Source organism: Siphateles boraxobius, unplaced genomic scaffold (assembly GCF_051911475.1).
Source record: "Siphateles boraxobius isolate OS27281-9 unplaced genomic scaffold, OSU_SipBor_1 9, whole genome shotgun sequence".
Classification (NCBI taxonomy): Eukaryota; Metazoa; Chordata; class Actinopteri; order Cypriniformes; family Leuciscidae; genus Siphateles; species Siphateles boraxobius.
This window is the reverse complement of record NW_027509219.1, coordinates 6,438,076-6,457,302: the sequence shown is the minus strand read 5'-3', so window position 1 is coordinate 6,457,302 and position 19,227 is coordinate 6,438,076. Positions and strand designations below refer to the sequence as shown.

General features: G+C 46.8%; 1 long non-coding RNA gene across 1 annotated transcript; it reads left to right on the top strand.

The window, feature by feature from the left end:
- Window positions 1-239: 239 nt before the first annotated feature.
- LOC143731987 (uncharacterized) lies at window positions 240-1,411 on the top strand. Its single transcript, XR_013201035.1, has 3 exons — window positions 240-302; window positions 507-592; window positions 670-1,411. It is a non-coding gene; the product is annotated as an uncharacterized LOC143731987 (long non-coding RNA).
- Window positions 1,412-19,227: the final 17,816 nt, after the last annotated feature.

Sequence of the window (19,227 nt, the reverse complement as noted above, 5' to 3'; positions counted from 1 at the left end):
GTCCCTATTACTGAAGTCCAGATTAATGACCAGGTTGCTCTCCCTATGATGCGGCTGTCCAGTAATGGTTTGAACGTAATGTCCCGCCCCTGGTTGTAGTATTGATGTAATCGACGGGACGTCGATTTTTTTAATCTGGGGGGTAGATTGTAATGGGACAGGGCTGGGGCACTACAAGTCCCATCAGCCCCAGCGCTATATAAGGAAGTAGTGAGGTTTGTTTGCTCCCTCACTTCCCTTCCTTGATCGTGTGTTGTGGATGTCGTGTGTGTTGTGGAGGCGGCACATTTAAATCTTCAAAGGTTAGTATGTAGAGAGATTAGTTTGCTCTTACTTCTTTTTGCTGCGATTGAGTTATGTGTGCATGTCACGACAGATTGAGCCCTTCTGAAGGATTGTAGCAGATAAGCAGTTACATTTAAATCTTCAAAGGTTAGTAAGTAGAGAGATTAGTTTGCTCTTACTTCTTTTTGCTGCGATTGAGTTATCTGTGCAGGTCACGACAGATTGAGCCCTTCTGAAGGATTGTAGCAGATAAGCAGTTATGTTAACGTCATGGAGAGCTGAGCATATGTTACATACCATTTAGGAGGTAGTAGTTTTATTATTTTATCTAATTGTTTTTTTTAGGATTGTGTTTTAATAATTTTATTGTTCTTTGGTTTTTAGTGTTTTTGCCGGATTATTGCCTGACTGATTGTTGCCTGAGCGTCAGTCAGAAATATTGGATGTTTGAGGTACTGTTTTATTAAAGGGAACTTGTAATAATGTTTTCTATCTGTGCATAATTTATATTGGGTTTTATTTTGTATTTTTGTATATTGTATATAATTCTCTGTTGTAATAATTGTGTTTCCCCTTACAGGGATGCACGGTTACCGTTTACTTTAGATTGAATTTTCTTTGGTTTATTTATTGTTTTGTCTGATGCTGGATCAAGTGGGAAAACCCTTGACCGTAAAATAAGAGTGATGGTCTAATGGTGCTGACTTGCTTGTCCTACTGGCATTACCCACAGTTAATTAGTTTTTCTTTCCTTTTGTAGATTTATTTTTAACCCAATGATGGTTGCTTGGTTACCCTCACTGAATGGATGGTGGTGGTGAGGTGGCTGGGATCGCGTGGTGTTGGTCACTTTATTTGTATTTTTACCTTTAGGGTTGCAGTGTGATTGCTGTGAGTTTTGCTGTGGTGAGAGCACTTTCAAGACTACTGCCTTCACGATATAGGTAACCTGTGGCCATTTGTGGGTTGTTGTTTTTGTTTTTTGTTTCTAGTTTTCATTTATTATTTTGTGGGTATTTGCTTTTAAGGACTTATTTTCTTTAACTGTTAAATTATTTGAATAAAAATGTGCCTATTGATGGAAACTGCACAACCGCCTTGCGCCTGATTATTTACCCCTTGTGGGTCATGTTACAAAGAGATTTCATACAGATAGGTAACCTGAAAATCAGTTGTTCCACCACGGAGCAAATTGTTTTTAGGTGCTGAGGCTAATTGGGGGGAACCAGAAAAGATTTTTTTTGGTGAACCATAATTAGGAGGGCACTAATAGTACAACCCGACCGATTTGGGTTAAAAGAAAAAATCGGGTCTGTTGGGGACGCCTAACAGATCAAGAAAACGCGCGTTGAAGAGAAATCCACAGAGAACAGAAAAGCGGCCAGTATGGGGAAATCTAAGAGCAAGATTATGAAATATGATACACCGGTGTACTACCAAATGAGAAAACATTATGGTCAGAAATGTATGCTAGATATTAATAAAGCATCATGATTTTCCCGAAGGGGGAACATTGAGCCGCACGAGGCTGAAAGTGGTGAGAGACTCAGTGGAAAAGAGTAGTGAGAAACAATCAGCTTGCTGCTGCAAGTGTGTTAAACAGGTATGCAAAAATGTGAAGACACAGTCGATTGCTGGCTTGAGGAAGCAGATAAAAGAGAAAGAAGGCAACTGCAAAAAGAATTAGCAGGAAGGAAAAATGAAAAGTGTGAAAGTCTGCCTGTATGTGTGTCTGCACCACCAGAACCGACTAACCCACAGTATGTTTGTGTTTCCCCACATAAAATTGCGGTGAGACCGGCACCGCCGGAGTACAAAACACACTTCCCAGGAGCCGGATTGACTGCACTGAAGTTCGACCCCGACCTTGACTGTTCTCCATCGAGACCGACCCAGCCGCGAGCACAAGCCGAACCGCAACCCGAGGCACAAGCAGCAGCGAGAGAGGCACAAGCACAAGCAGCGCGTGAAGCAGCGCGTGAAGCGCAAGAAGAGCAAAATGACCGAGCAGCAAGAGCTGAAGCGCTGGCCGCGCGGGAGGAACAAGAGGCGAGAGAAGCCGCACGAGCAGAAGCGCAACAACAGCAAACAGCGCAGATGGCGTTGGCATTCCAGCAACTAGCGACGCAAACGGCGCAGGCGATGCAACAAGTGCAAGCAGAAGGACAAGCGTCCAGTCACGTGACCCAGGGCGAGAAGGAAGAAATCACAGAGAACACGGATGAGCAACGCGGAGCCAAGCCGAAGAAAATCTTCACAAGATCGCAGGTCAGAGATGAAACAGCTAACATCACGGCTCCCATGATTGAGGTGGCGGGGCCGGATGGACCGGTGATGGTCTATAGACCGTGGACGGTGACAGACATGAAAGAAGCAATGGCCCATTTGCCAAACCCGGACGATGCAGCTGACAGATTTTCAAACGAACTAGTCACTTTCTGTCAAGAGTTCAGCCCCACCACACAAGAACTGAAACGGCTGCTAGCCGTGAAACTGGGAGCCACGAGCTGGCACAAAGTGAGCAGCCACATGCCGGCAGCCGAACGACGAAGAGCGCACCACCAGCGCGGCAGAACTGGGCCAACAAGAAGAAGAAAGTGTATCAGGGGAAGTGGAAATGTGGACTGTGCGAAAGCAACGAACATGAATTTTTCAGATGCACGAAGTGCAGAGTGTGCAAGGGCGATGGACACTGGGCAAAGGATTGTCCGGAGGCACGGAGGGCGGATTGACTACAGAGGAACGGAGAACAGGAGAGGGGAGGGCGAGCGACAGGCATTCAACCGACTGCGAAAAAGGGAAGTGAACATTTTTTAACACACAAACACAACATGCACACATACACTGATGCACATAATGCTTCTTGCAACGAAGAAAATGCTAGCAAACCTTTATGTGTGAGTGATGAAAATTTGAATAACGCTGTTTCTGCTGAATGTCTGAGAATGTACAAAGGTTCAGGATTTTTAAGACTACCGAGATATCCACTGTTAGTTGACGGTACAATGATAGAGTTTCTCGTGGACTCGGGAGCAGCCCGGTCCACAATAATATGACTTGCCATGCAAACCAAGATTGACGAATGTGGTGTTTGAAAGCACGTCAGCGTCAGGGCATGAAATTTCAGAAAATTTCACTGTGCCGTTACAATGCGAGACGGAGGGGGGCAAAGCATTGAAACATGCGTTTTTGTGCTCTGCAACCTGTCCAGCTCCATTGTTGGCAAGAGATCTAATGTGTGAATTAAATTTGAAACTCACTGCGGGCCCGATGGGTATTGTTATTGAGGAAGAACAGCATATGTGTTGTGCAAAATTTGAGCCACAATGGGCATACGAGTGGCAGGTAAAAGATTCTAATTGGGCACAAATGATTTTGAACATGGCAAAAGATCGAACAGTATCAGGTAACACAGAAAATATGATGCCTGACAAATTGCATTGCACGTCACATGTTGTCTTTGAGCGTGAACCTCAGTTTGAGGAAGCGTGGTTTAACGAGACAGAAGATGAGAAAATGAAGTTTGATAAAATGTTCTGGAATGAGAATGTGTGTGCGCTTTCAGCTTGCCTGTCAGAAAAACAAATGAAGTTGTATTTGATAACAGGAATGTCGGCGCCTCACTTATCAGTAACCAAGGGCAAAGCGCAGCAGTGGGCAGATTTGGGCCCTTTTGTGAGACAGTGCATGACAGCCACAGATTGGGCTGAAAAGGGAGACGGGGTGCAGAAGAGTGACAGTGTAGGGGCATTCATGCTGCTATGTGATTTTGAGGTTGATGTACACAGAGCTGTGACTGCTATTGTTCAGAGTGTAATGGAGAAGCATGATCACGGAGCTATTTCTGCCACAGATATTCATCCTATCCTGGCAGAAATACCTTCAGCATTGTGGGCGAAACACAAGTATGATGTTGGATTGATTAAAAATTGTGAACCAGTGGTAATCACCCCAAAGTCTGATTACAGGCCGTGTCAACCGCAATATCCCCTGAAAAAGGAGGCATTGCGAGGGATCCGGCCAGTTTTTGAATCTCTCCTGAAAGAGAAAGTCATCATCCCGTGTCATGATTCTCCAGTACGAACACACATTTTCCCATTAAAAAAGGCAACAGCTAATCAGAATGACATGGTTCAGTGGCGTTTTGTGCAGGATCTGATTTCAGTTAATGAAGCTGTTATCGCGAGAGCGCCGCGGGTTCCAAACCCGTACACGATTTTGTCACAGGTTCCGCAAGATGCAACATACTTCACTGTGGTTGATTTGGCCAACGCGTTTTTTAGCATCCCAGTGGCAAAAGAAAGTCAGTTCTGGTTTGCGTTTGATTTTGACAACAAACCGTATACTTTCACCCGTTTGTGCCAAGGTTTTTCTGAGTCCCCAACTATTTATAATGAGGCGCTCAAACGAAGCCTCGAACCGTTAATTTTGTCGAACGGAACAGCGCTGTTGCAATATGTGGACGATCTGTTGATTTGTGCACGAGATGAGGCTGTGTGTGTGGCTGACAGTGTGTCTCTCCTGAAGCATTTGGAAAGGGAGGGGCACAAGGTCAGTCTGGCTAAGCTGCAGTTTGTGAAGCAAAAAATAACTTTTTTGGGTCACACGATCACACCAAACAGTAAAGCTCTCTCTGAAAAACGAGTTAAAGCGATCAAAGATGTACCAAGACCGGTAACAAAGAAACAATTGTTATTATTTTTGGGAATGTGTGGATATTGTCGAACGTTTATTCCAAATTATGCACTGTTGGAAAAGCCCTTGAGAGCCCTGACAGCAGGGAAAGGGCTGAGATCATGTGACAAGATTGATTGGCCAGCAAAAGCACAGGAAGCTTTTGAAACTTTGAAAATGCAACTGGCTCAGGCTCCAGCGTTGGGCCTTCCAGTAGTTGACAAACCATTTACACAAATGGTAGATGAAAAATACGGCTTTATGAGTTCAGTGCTCTTTCAAACCCATGGTGACAGACTAAGACCAGTGGCATATTTTTCAACGAAACTTGATGCAGTTGCAGCAGGTCTGCCACTCTGCCTGAGGGCTGTGGCAGCTGCTGAGCTGGCTGTGCTGGCTTCAAGAAAATTTGTGGGGTATTCTGATTTGACTTTGATGGTCCCACACGCAGTTACCATGATTTTGCAAGAACAGAAAACATCACACTTATCTTCAGCCAGATGGTTGAGATACCATACAATTTTGCTCGATATGCCGAACATAACTGTGAAAAGATGCACAACTTTGAATCCTGCCACACTTCTGCCAACAAAAGATGATGGGGAGGAACATCACTGTTGTCTTTCTGTTTTGGAGCAGGTGTGTACTCCACGTCCAGACCTGTTGGACACACCTTTGGAGAATAGTGATAATGTCCTCTTTGTGGATGGATCGGCATCCAAAGATCCACAAACAGGCCTGAATAAGGTTGGTTTCGCGGTGACCACTGAATTTGAAGTTGTAAAATCTGGCAAATTGCCGGCAACTTATTCAGCTCAGGCAGCTGAATTGGTTGTGTAGATTAATGGCAGACAAATGTGTGACGATTTACACAGACTCGCGTTATGCTTTCGGGATTACACATGATTTCGGAGCAATTTGGAAGCACAGGAATTTTTTGAAGTCGGATGGACATCCGATATTGAACGCCTCACTAGTCTCTAAGCTTTTGGAGGCCATTCTTTTGCCAGACAAGGTTGCAGTCTGTAAATGCGCAGCGCACTCTAACGATAAAAGCTTTATTTCCACAGGAAACGCGAGAGCCGACGCGGCAGCGAAGGCCACGGCAGCGCAGGAGACAAAAGAAACTACGTGTACTTTGGTATCTGTGCCTAACCCTGACATTTCTCTTTGTTTAGAAAGCATGCAGGCTTTTTCCACAGGAGCAGAAAAACAGAAATGGAGGTCGTCTGGCTGCAGCCTCCAGGGGGGTGTATGGATGAGTGATGGCATTCCTTGTTTACCCAAACACTTCTTTCAGCATTACGCTAAGTTGACACATGGGTTAGACCACGTGTCCAAGGGGAGTATGGTAATGCAGATGAAAGATTTATGGTATACTAAAGGATTTACAGCCTTTGCTGAAATTTTTTGCAAAAGGTGTGTCACTTGTAACACACACAATGTGGCAAGAGTGATAAAAACACCCTTAGCATCCCAACCAGCCCCAGCAGGTCCGTTTGAGTATCTGATGATGGATTTCATCGAATTAACCCCTTGTGGGAAACAGAAACACTGTCTGGTAATGGTAGACATGTGGTCAAATTGGGTGGAGGCTTTCCCGACCTCACAGCAAGATTCGGCAACAGTGGCAAAGGCCCTGCTAACCGAAATTGTGCCAAGATGGGGGATACCAAGAAAAATCAGCTCTGACAATGGCAGACATTTTGTAAATGCTGCAATAAAGCAGGTGGGAGAGTTCTTGGGCATTGATATAAGAACACATTGCAGTTACGCTCCCTCGTCAGCAGGGGTGGTAGAGAGATCAAATCAAACAATCAAGAACAAATTGGCAAAATGTTGCGAAGAGACGGGTCTGTCTTGGGTTAAGGCCCTACCAATCGTACTGATGTACATGAGAATGAGGAAAAGAGTGAAAACAAACCTGAGCCCATTTGAAATTTTGTTCGGCAGGCCGCCATTCATGGGCATAGAAGGGGGTAAACAAAGGCTGCCATCCACGGATGTGTGTGAGAATGACATGTTGAATTACTGCAAAGAAATGTCTTGTCTGTTATCACAAATTTCTGTGCAGGTGAAAGCTGCCCTGGGGAAAGTTGCTGAGACGTTTCTGCACAAGGTCAAGCCAGGTGATTTCGTGGTGATTCGTGTTCACAGGAGAAAGAGCTGGAAGGCGAAAAGGTGGCTTGGGCCTTTCCAGGTGCTTCTGGTGACGTACACGGCGGTGAAGGTCGCAGAGAGGGCCACGTGGGTGCACGCGAACCATTGCAGGAAGGTGCCGCCCATTGCGGAGGCGGAGCAATCGCAGGAGGGGGTTCAACGATCATAATCGTCAAGGTCCAGTTATTGACAAGCAAGAAAAGGTACCGTTATCTGAGCAAGAGCAAGGCCATGCAAAAGACATAACAGAGCCTGCAGAAACACACCTTTGCATTGAAGCAGCAGGGAGGAGACAGGAGGAAGCAAACAACTTTGATTTTGTCAAGCGGTATCCAGCTGGAAACCATGTGGCCAACGGAACAGATAAGACTTTCTTGGTAGTGCTTTTAAGAACTGAACTGTCTTAACACTTTCTGGTCATACAGCAGATCAGAGTAACCGAGAACATGGAGCGTACCAGACCCTGGCACCCATTCAGAGTGCCAGGAATGTGTGGCCTGGTTAAGACTACAGGCATAATGACTGTGTTGTCAGTGACAATTTGCTTGATAATAATGCATTTTACAGCAGGCCTGAAAGTATTACCAACAGGAGATCAGACCAACAGGACTGAGACAACGGAGCGGAACGACACCGCTTGACAACGTGCTAGGAGAGACGCATTCAAAGAGGTGGAGCCAGTGAGAGGCCTCGAGGGGGGCACGGTGACAGTTCACGAAGGATCAAATGTGAGTTTCGGGTGCAACCCCTATCAAACGAACTGTCCAGGCTGTCAGGGGCGCAGCGAAGACTATGCAGGCTTCTATATCTGTGAACACCCATGTAAGTGGAGCGACGTGAAAGCATATGCCTCCAATTACAAGTGGGGAACAGATAAAAGATTTCAAGTATTTGCAAAACACAGACTAAGCAACAACAGGTATGGGATGACAGTCGAGCTAGTCAGACCAAGGCAAGTACTATTGTGGACTAGATTTAGAGGGAAAGGATTGATACGAAGAAATTGACATTATTGTAAACGAGGCAGTTCCAACTTTAAAACCTTTTGTAGCACCTGAGGTCGAACGAGAAGCGAGGGACAAGCTGGCATGGATGGGGAACGGAGACGTGACACGAGATCAGGGGAACCCTGAAGTGCAGAAAGCCATGATGAAGTGTCAAGGTAACAAAGCCTGTGCTCTGGCTATGCTGCAGAAAGAAGAGTTAGAAATATCAACGAGCTGCTGGCTGTGTCTGCAGATGTCACACGCTTGGAAGGTTGTCCCACTGACTATAGCAACAGCTAATGAAACAAAGTGTCTAATTCCGAAACAAATGACTGATGTGCTTTTAGCAGCAGCTGAACTGGAGAAAGGAGAGACACCGACGAAACGACCTGAGGACAGCTGTGACAACGTTCGACGATATAACAACACTGATATAGCAATTCCACCACTGAGAGTAACACACGAGAAAGGTGATGTGTGCGTTTGTTCAGACACGCAGAGACTTTTCACGACAGGATGGTCTGACTGCAGAGTCAGAATCAACACAAAGGGCGGAACAGTGAACAATTGCACAGCGACACTCGACGGCAAGGAAATTAGCTTCACATGTCCATTTGGTGAGCTGCATGAGACTTCACCAGCAGCTGTGTGGGTATGTGGGGACAGGGCGTTTCACAGAATGCCTAAACACGGGTGGTCAGGGTGCTGTTATCCAGCGTTGATAAATGTGGGAACATCTGTGTATTTGCCAAACAAAACACCAAGGGCAAGGGAAAAAAGAAATGTTAAGATTTTGCCTGGGGTTCTGCCAAAACATTATTCGGGGTATACATTATCTGATCCATGGACAACACCTGGGGCAGATGTGGGGTGGTCCCTTTTCCTGGGGGTGGGAACGACGGTGATGATTAATAAGGTTAATGGTTTAGCATGTTCTGCATTAGCAATAGCAAATGCCACTGAAAATGCTATAAACATGATAAATGATGAAATGAGACATTTACGAGAGGCAGTTATTCAAAATCGATTAGCCTTGGATTTAATTACTGCAGAACGGGGGGGCATTTGTAAGATGCTAGGTGTGTCTTGTTGTTTCAATATTCCAGATTACAGTGACAACATAACAAATGTGATCGAGCACATGAGAAGGGCGGTGCAGGAGCCTGAACCAGTGGAAGAGAACTGGCTGACCTGGATAATGAATTTTAAAGGGGGCTGGGGATTTTGGTTAGCTCAGACTGTGTTGCCAATATTAGTCATAGTAGTACTGATTCTGTTATGAATACCATGTATTATACAATGTGTGTCTAGCTTAGTGGAGAGACTGGTTAAAGTTGGAATGTCTGTTCAATTGGTGAAAATGACAGCCTATCCGAATGATGATGTTGATGAACAACAATATGATGACACAAGTAGCGGAAGTTACAGCGAAACGTGCTAATTGAGTAAAGAAAATGTGTTTCCTTTTTGTCACGAGATGGCGTACAAGGACAGGGTTTGAAACTGAGTGATTTTTATTATAGTTTTTCTGTTTGTTTTCTTACTGTATTATAACTATTTCTTGTTTATACTAAGGTGACTGAGGGTCCGACCTAGGTCGGGAGTGCAATAACCGTGCTTATTCATTCAGCCCGGCCTTAGATAAACTGTTTACTTGCTTGCTAAAATATTACGGGGCTTTTCCCCCACAAAAACAGCCTTATGCTTCTTCATTCTAATACTTTCTTCACAGGTTCAAGGAGAGTGATTTTATGTGACTTGAATTTGCATTTATTATTACTATTATTGCAATTTTTGATTAATCAGTTATCATAGTATGATAAACAGAGAGGATTTTTTATGGAATTTTCCATCTATTACCCTTCTTTCAGTGATTCCTAATTATGGTCTCATCTGTTTTTCTCACTTGTAGTGAGAAGGGGGCTTGTGTGATAATTTACTGTGGTTGGTTGTCAGTGGAGGTAAGGAAAAGCAGATGGTCAAGGGGTCATCTTGAGTGCATTTGTACTTTATAGCCTAAAGGGTTAAGGGGGCATTTACCTCTCAGGGCCAGGGAGGAATAGAAAAGACAAAGTCTACCTCTCTCCCTGAGAGGAGGGCAGAAATAAGGCCTTGGAGAACATGAGATATAAAAAAGACAGACACTGCTTCTCCTTATCTCTCCTCACTGTCTCACAAATGTGTATTGGTGACAAGGATCTCTCTTGCAAGAGAATAAATACTTTATAAACTATCAATTTGGACTCAGAGTGTCTCTTACTCAGTGATGATGTTTGTTTGATGATAAAAAAAGCCACAACACAACAACCAGAGGCGCTTGTAGAAGCAGCAACCGCGAGCTCCTTCAAACTTCGCTAACGTTACACTTTGTCTGTTGTTTAAGGCTTTATTCATTTATTTTTATCGTTATACAAGCTTGTGCTGTACAATGAGAAATAAACAACCTTGTTGCCGGTGTCGTAGTCTACAACTATGCTAAAAGAACTTAAGCCGGTAAAGTTACTTTCGTTCGGACAACTGTGTTTTAATCGTTGATTTATTTATTTATATTTAATTATCGCTATACAATCTTGTCTTGTATAATAACAAATAAACAACCTTGTAGGCCTAATACCATTGTTATAGAAACATGTTATAGAAACATGCTAAAAGAAAGAAAGCTGTTAACTTACCTTCGTTCGGACGACAGTGTTTTCACCGTTGACAGGCTTAAAACTCTCCAGGTCATGTACCCAACCGTTGGTAAACTGAACGTGGGCTTCCAGAGACTTATAATTGCGAAATTGCTCGGCAGTATAGGCACTGACACCACAAACAAAATACGTAAATATATCAGGAAATGTGATGGGAGGTAAAGCGTCAGGGTCGCGGATCCACTGATCTTTTGGGACTTCATAAGGATCGACATTTCCAATAAAGTTGATTTTTTCAACATAGCGTTTCTTGGCGTCCGGTAGGAGTTTGTCGCTGTACAATCCACCTTGTTTTAAACAATTTTTTAACATACTCAAATAGATAATTCATACAACCAACATGTGTTTCTCTATATATTGCTGCTTGGTTACCGTGGGTTACCGGCTTGTGTGGCCTCACAAAATGGCGGATACTCCCCACAATACATTGCGCGATGACGTCGTTGGCATTCTCTATTATCCCAAATGACGTCACACAGACTTAATGGCATTTAACGGTATTTAATTATAGCGACTATAGATGACACTGGGGGGAAGACCGGAAAACTGCTGTTTATGTGAAAAGTAGTGGTACATTTACTGGAAAACACAGTTAATCAATTTTGTGACAATTAAAAATGTTCATTATAGGTGAAATCGGCAGTTATTTATCTTATTTATCTTAGCCTATATGCTCGAAATAGATTTTAATATTTACTTTCTTCAAAGTTTTAAGTGTTATTTACCTTTGTATGGAGTTTGTATGTTTTAAAAGGAATGTACCTAACTCAGTTAAGAAAAAAGTACTTTACCTAAGAAATGCTGGTAGAATATGATTTCCACTTACAATGAAAACCGTTCTGAGCGCGGTGGTCACAACTTCTGCTTATATATTGCCGCTCGCGGACACGCGCACAAATGTATATTGATATTATTTAATTTTTATTTTTTAAATGTACATTTATATAATGATAGCTTGCATTACCTTGTCAAAAAGTGATATACCACAATAATTTAGTAAATGTGTTATATAAACTTTAGAATATAAATGAACTAAATTGGCTAGATTTACGAAATTAATTAACAATTAAAATTAATCGGTTGTGCAGTCAGTGTTGGGTACCTGGAAGGGATGGGAAATATACATAACACAATACATATTCAACAACCCATAGGTGGCGATATATGCGAGTCGCCAATAAGCATATATGCAAGCGAAGAACTAGCCCACAGACCCGAGTTTCTATCAACGCGTGGAAGCATAGACATCATATAGGTAGACGCATAGACATCATATAGATAGACGCCCTATCGACCGCTACTGCCTATTGTCGCGGACGAGCCGTGGGGCCGCCATCTTAAACCGGTCACCCGCTCTGCTCAGTGTAATCTGTTTGGCAGGTGCAATGAGCTGCCAGCGCATTTAATTAATCATATCTCACTGAATACCGAACTGATTTTCACGCGGGTTTTTTTGCTGCAAAGGTCATACACGTAGCTACGATACAGGACACATTGAGTATTTTGTTCACAAAATACAACTAATAGTACGGTAATGTTAAATGTTAAATCTTACTTGTGTAAAGTAATCCCCGAGTGATGGTCCGCCGATTTGAGCAGGAATATACTGCACAGTGCTCTGAAATCTACTGCTGCTATGCAACGCAAATAGGAGTATGACCTGCTTAATATGGCAGCCGCATTTCTTGCGCCACAGCGGCCAATAGGGCATCTAGTCTCTATATGATATCTATGGGTAGACGCCCTATCGACCACTACTGCCTATTCACACGGACGAGAATGGGAGCCGCCATCTTAAACTGGTCACCCGCTCCGCTCAGTGTAATCTGAATGGCAGGTGAAATGAGCTGTCAGCGCATTAAATTAATCATATCTCACTGAATACTGAACTGATTTTCACGCGTTTTTTTTTTGCTGCAAAGGTCATTCATGTAGCTATGATACAGGACACATGGTTCGGCGTATTTTAATATCCATAGTAGGCTTAACAGTAATAATATTCTGATATAAGATATAAAGTGACCAGACACATTATGTGTGATGAAGGATATATATATCCTTCATCACACATGAAGGATATATGTATTTATAAAATACATATAATGTATTTTATAAATCACACACTATAAATATAATAAAGAAGCAGAAACAGATAGTTGCAGTAAAGTAAGATATTTTTAATAAGTTGAAGAAACAATTTATGATTTGTGACACGAACAGACACACGAACAGACACACGAACAAACAAACACGAACAGACACCTGTAATAAAAATTGAGAAGAAGCTTTTCAACGTGTTTGCATCAGTAATTTCTAAAAATTAAATTCGGAAAACATTAAGCCTATACCTTTTTTATTGTATGTGGATGTGGGAGGGGAAAATGTCGAGACTAAAGCCCTATTAGGATTAACTTTACAAGGGTAGATGGAGTAAGTTAATAATGTAATTTTACCACAGGACTTCTGTAATATCAATAGCCAAATCGCATGTGATAAGATATAGGTTATCAATAACACTAGAAGTTGGAGGGGGGTAACTCAATTTGCGCATCGCTGTCATGCGTGTATTACATTGCTTCCTGATATCATGTGCGCAAACGAAAATAACCTATACAACAGGGCAGTTGAATGCTTATCTGATAACCTAGAAGCTGTTGTAATTATTACTTTAACAGTTATCCCACCTCTCCATGCCGTGTGAACACCGGCTGATGCAGTAAACAGCATTTCACAACGATTTCAGTACAGTAATAGCAAATATCTTTGCTCCTTCTCGATTATCTGGTAATATTTTTTCACAAAATACAACCAATAGTATGGTAATGTTAAGACTTACTTGTGAAAAGCCCTATTTTCGATGGTCCGGCGATTAGAACAGGAAAATGATCCACAATGCTCTGGCATCTTATCTGCTGCCACGCAACGAAACGTCCTGGTTGCGTATGCAACCCACCGTTCCCTGAAGGAGGGAATGGGATCACGCTAGGGAGCCTATCATCTTCGAGTACTATTGAACGAGCCAATGTAATTGGCGTGCGTGATTCGCATCACACACTCCGCCCCCGCGGCGCGGGTATAAATACGGAAGTGGATGCACGCACTAGTTGCTTTTCGCTGAGGAGCCGAGAGTAACCCGGGGTCAGCGGTGGTCCAGCGGTAGTGGCAAGGGGACTACGTCCTCCGTTCCCTCCTTCAGGGAACGGTGGGTTGCATACGCAACCAGGACGTTCCCTTTCAGTCGATAACGTCGGACGTAGTCGACGCGACTGAAATGGGATCAACCATTGAACACGCCACTAACGCTGCCACCTTCCAGTGCCTAAACCAAAGCCTCCTGATGCCCCCGCAAACTTAAGGCAGGGAAGGACAGGGCTTAGGCCAGGGAAGTCACTGCTGTTCCTACAGGACCACTGGGAAAGCGTTCCCCGTACGTTGGAAGGAAGGGACGCTGCGGAAGCCACATCCAACCCGAGGGAGGAAATGTGGAGAATACACATATGAACTGGGCGGAAACCGGGCAGTCTAACATATGGAATGTCACTGGGGTGGCTCCAGCCTAAGACGGGGGGAGACACACCGGACAGTGATGGCAGAGAGACTCTGCCGAGGGAAGACACGGGCTCACCGCAGGGAGTCGTATCGTGGAAGAATACACATATGGGGTCACCGAAGGGACCGCAACATATGGACCCAGCCTAACACAGGTTCCACACTGCTTACGAGTGGTAGGCCTAACACCAGACGTTCCGCACGTCCGACGTCGGAGGGGTGTGGAGGAACTCAACAGGGTTCAATTTTAAGGGAACTCAACTGGAGTAGAAAGGCGCACGTATCCAGTCCATAGGAGGGGAATGGCGCCGCAAGCCGACACTTGAACCGGGCTCACGGTGAAACTGGCTTCATGAGAAGGGAGCCCACGGGAAGCAGCGGTTCAACTAGGTGTCGTCCAGCCCCCAACTCTAGAATCTGTTTAGCAAAGTATATCGTCAACGCCCAGGCGGAGCACTTTACACTCATCATAGAGGAGCTCAACACCTAAGTGGACATGTTGCATCTCGGATCTTTGCCGAAATGAAGGCAAGCACTAAGTGCAACTTTGCATGGAAACAGCCTTCCCTCTCTGCTGAATTCCAACAGATATTTGAAGAGCTGGTCTGAGGTCTATGACTTGCATTCTGTACACGTCCAAGCGAATCGGACAGAGAAGCCAGGGCTGGATCTGCCTCCTCCAGGGCAGCGCTTGCAGGCTCACCACCTGCTCCTATTACGGGAGAGGTAGGAACCTTGGGCACAATCCGAGCCGGGGTCTCAGCTTGTGAGAGTTAGCCGGCCCAGACTCCAGGCACAATACGTTGACCGAAAGCGAGCAAGTCCCTACCCTCTAGTAGAGACCACGCGAGCAGGAGAACTGATATAACAGAATTTTTAACTCACTACCTGCAGTGGCTCAGGGGCGGTCTCTGCAGTGCAGTCGCACCAGGGACAAGGCCCAAGAGGATAAAGAGGGACACAAGGATTTACAAGACCTTGCTCCTCAGGAACCTGACGATCAGAACGTGCTTCTGCATACTTCTGCAACACGATGAGCGTCGTTTAAACACCGAGGCAACATCATTTTGAGGGTGATTTAGGAAAACAGCCTACTGCAACCCATTTTGCAGGAAAGAGAGCACTGAAGTGATCGAAAGCTTTCAGGATCTCCTCAGGGGAGAAGACGCACTCAACGACTAGGTTCCACTTCTAAAGGCGTAAGCACGCTACCCAATTCTAGGGGGTGCTCGCAGAAGTGATGGTAACTAACACATGTTCTTGTGATAGCCACCTGAACCTCCGCGTTCAGATGTAAGACCGCCCGGAATCTCCGGGGGAAGAACGCGTGTGCCATCGTGCCCCGTCCCCGAAAGAGTTTCCAGGGGAAGTCAGGAAGGCTGTTGAAGGGAACCAGGTCTAGTTGGGCCAATGAGGGGCAACTATGAAGACCTGTTCCTCTCCTGACATGGCACGTAGGTGCAAGTGACGGGCGCAAAAGACAGGAGCATTGCTCAACACAACATGTGAAGATCACTGGGCTTCAGGAGCATTTTCTGCTCAGCACTTGGGTGTGACAAGTTCACTGAGCTTCAGGAGCATTCCTGCTCAACACCTGAGTGTGATAAACTCACCGAGCTTCAGGAGCATTTCTGCTCAACACTTGAGTACGAAGAACCTCACTGAGCGACAGGAGCATTTCTGCTCAGCACTTGAGTGTGACAAGTTCACTGAGCTTCAGGAGCATTACTGCTCAACACCTGAGTGTGATAAACTCACTGAGCTTCAGGAGCATTTCTGCTCAACACTTGAGTGCGAGGAACTTCACTGAGCACCAGGAGCATTTCTGCTCAGCACTGCGTGTGATGAATTCACTGAGCTACCTGTGATGGACTCACTGAGCTACAGGAGCATTGCTGCTCAACACCAGAGTGCGATGAACTTCACTGAGTTTCAGGAGCAAATCTGCTCAACATGAAGAGTGATGATTTCACTGACTTGCAGGCGCAAGGCGACCATGAGTCGCAGTCACTTTTAGAAGGCTCACTGGGGTTAAACGCATTTCTGCGGGCCCCTGGGGCCGCTGAGTCCCAGAGTTTGTCCAAGGGTAGTCCGCTCGGTTTACCCAAACACTGGCGGAAAAATAAAACCGGGGGGGCAACTGAGCGGCCCCGGAATGGTCATGACCCAGCCAGACCCAGGGGATGGAGTCTCCACTTGCCCTGGCTATAACTGTCGTGAGGCTCGATGGCGGCACGATTGAGTAAGCGGGAGGAGTGGAATAAGGCGCCCTCAGAAGCGTCTGACTCCAAGGAGGAGGTGACGGGTGAGTTTGTGACATGCAGGGGAAGCTTGCGCAACGGTCGCAATGTCTAACAACTCGAGGCACGAATGCCCGTGTAGTCGGGGGTCGCCCAGGCCTCCGTTAAAACACGCCCTTTGTACATGGCCGCTCTGTTGAAGAGGGTTTGGCAGCAGACCGGGATGAACTATAGTCACACAGGGTGAGCTGCTCTGCCACGGTCAGCTCGGGACTCGATCGTGAAGCTAGCGCTGAAGCGGTCACATATGGAGGGAGCCAAAGGCTGCGACTACCATATACCCCAGGAGCCTCTGAAAGTTCTTTCAGTGGGACCCTTTCTCACTTCAACACCAGCTGAACACATTCTCATTGGAGAGACATGTTGGACCGAGTACCTCTCCAAAACTAGAAAAGAGATACTCAGCCCGTGGGCGAGATTACTCTCTTCCAGTTGACCTGAAGACCCAACGGGCTCTGGAGCACTCGAGGGGAAGGACACTGTACTGACACTCCACCCTTAGACGCAACACACAGGATGGCCTGCGGTGCGGGAGGTAGAGATCTGAAGCACATGTCTTTCAGGTCAAAGCTGCAGACCAATCTAGGGCCAAGATGGTCACGACCCACCACCTAGTAGCACGAAGAACGAGTTTACAACTGGCCTTCGTACCGGCTGGAGGAGTGGCTATATCAAATCCTTCGCCAGCAGGATAAGATAAGCACGCACAAGTCAGGAGCACTGCTCAACACTCGGTGTGATGAATATCACTGAATTTTCAGGAGCACGTCTGCTCAACACCTAATGTGATGACTATCACTGACTTGAGCGGGGTAGCCGAGCCTGAGGTGGGGCAGCAAAGTAGAGAGAGTGGTGTTAGTGTGCTGTGCAACACTTACCTGTCTCCACAAGCGGCAGGGGGCGCGTGAGAAGGCGGATGACCGGGTCCTCGAACGCACCAAGCTGCCTGCTGGCGACCAAGGGGGAGCTGAGGGGTGTAAGGCTATACAGGGTCACACCCGCCAGACTGGCCCTCTTGGGACCCAGGAACAGATGAAATTGCTCTCTCTTTGAAGTGTGGGTACCGCTTGCTCCGCTTTTTTTTTTTTTTTTTTTTTGGGAGCCAGCGGCGGAACAGACACACACACAAACAAAGGCTCCACCCGGCCCTCACCCGGGGAGAGGGAGTGATCGTGCCACTCCAAGAGCATCTCATCCATTCCTGGGCGGCCCGCTCCGGAATGCTTTCGCTGTCGCTTGCCACCTGGCTTGGCAGCGCCTGGAGCGGGCTGGGCGTCTCTACTGCGGCCGGCTCCCTGCTGAGGCCTGGGTGGAGGCTGCTGCGGAGGGCCAGCAGGAGCGGCGGCCGGAGAACGCCCACGGCGACGAGCAGGCGGAGGAGCTGCCACCGGCGGCGGGTGGAGGCAGCAGCTGGCCACCGGGGCAGGATGTGCCGGATGACCTCCGTCTGCGCTTGAGCGGCAGAGAACTGTTTGATGCAGTTCTCCACCGCGTCGCCGACCAGCCCAACCTGGGAAATTGGGGAGACCAGGAACCGAACCTTGTCCGCATCCGCCATACCAACCAGGCTGAGCCAACGAAGGCGCTACTGGACCACCAAGGTGGACATCGCCAGACCGATCACGCACGCTACGACACCCGTACCCCGGAGGGTGAGGTCGGATGCAGTGCGGTGCTCACCTATGAGCGCACGGTCTGGATTACCCTCGTGCATGCCATGGGTGCCCTAGCCTGCAGCAACGCCATGGCACGCAAGAGGAAGGGGCTTGCCCACAGGCTTTGTAAGCTCTGCCCGTCGGAACGGACGAAACTCACAGGCCCTAGGGGGGAGACGAGGATCCCCCCAAAAGGCAGCGGCCGCCGGACACAGGTGCACCTGTGTCGACAGACCGCTCCAATGGAGGGACACCTCGCAACCCTTCACCGTTCCTCCATCAAGGGTAATGAGGGGGAAAAGCTATTCAGGCAGTTTCTGGCAGAGAAAGATGCTGTTCACCACCTGATAAGCTCTCCATGCATTTCGGGAAAGAAAGGCACTGGGGCGGCGAGCTGAGAACCAGCGCGGCCCGCCCCAAGATACCAAACTCCAGATTCCAACCGAGACTGAACGGGACACGGTGGAGGTTCCACTCGAGCCCGGCAGCCTCGGCGGCCCGTTTCAGCATAGCTGATAATTCTGGATCCGGCTCGGGCAACATTGAACTCCCGGAGGGAGACAATGCAGCCGAGTCATCATCTCCAGAAGTCAGCTCACCCTCTGATGCTGCAATCGGCGTCCTGTCCTCCAGGGGAGCCCCGAGTGAAACCGCTGGCCCACCCATTACAGATGGACCAGCAGACAACACAGGAGGCTCCAGTGGTTGCAGTGGAAGGGAGGAGTGAGGAGCCCACAGGGAATGGTTACCGGGCGGGACATCCAACACTATCCTCCGGTCACCCATCCCACACAGCACCCGAGGGTGGGGCATGGTAATGGGGACTCGCTCTCCGCGAACGAAGGCGAGTCTCGCCCTCAACACTGCGACAGTCATGTTCCCACAGTGAAAACATGAGCTGTCCACAAAAGCTGTCTCAGCGTGC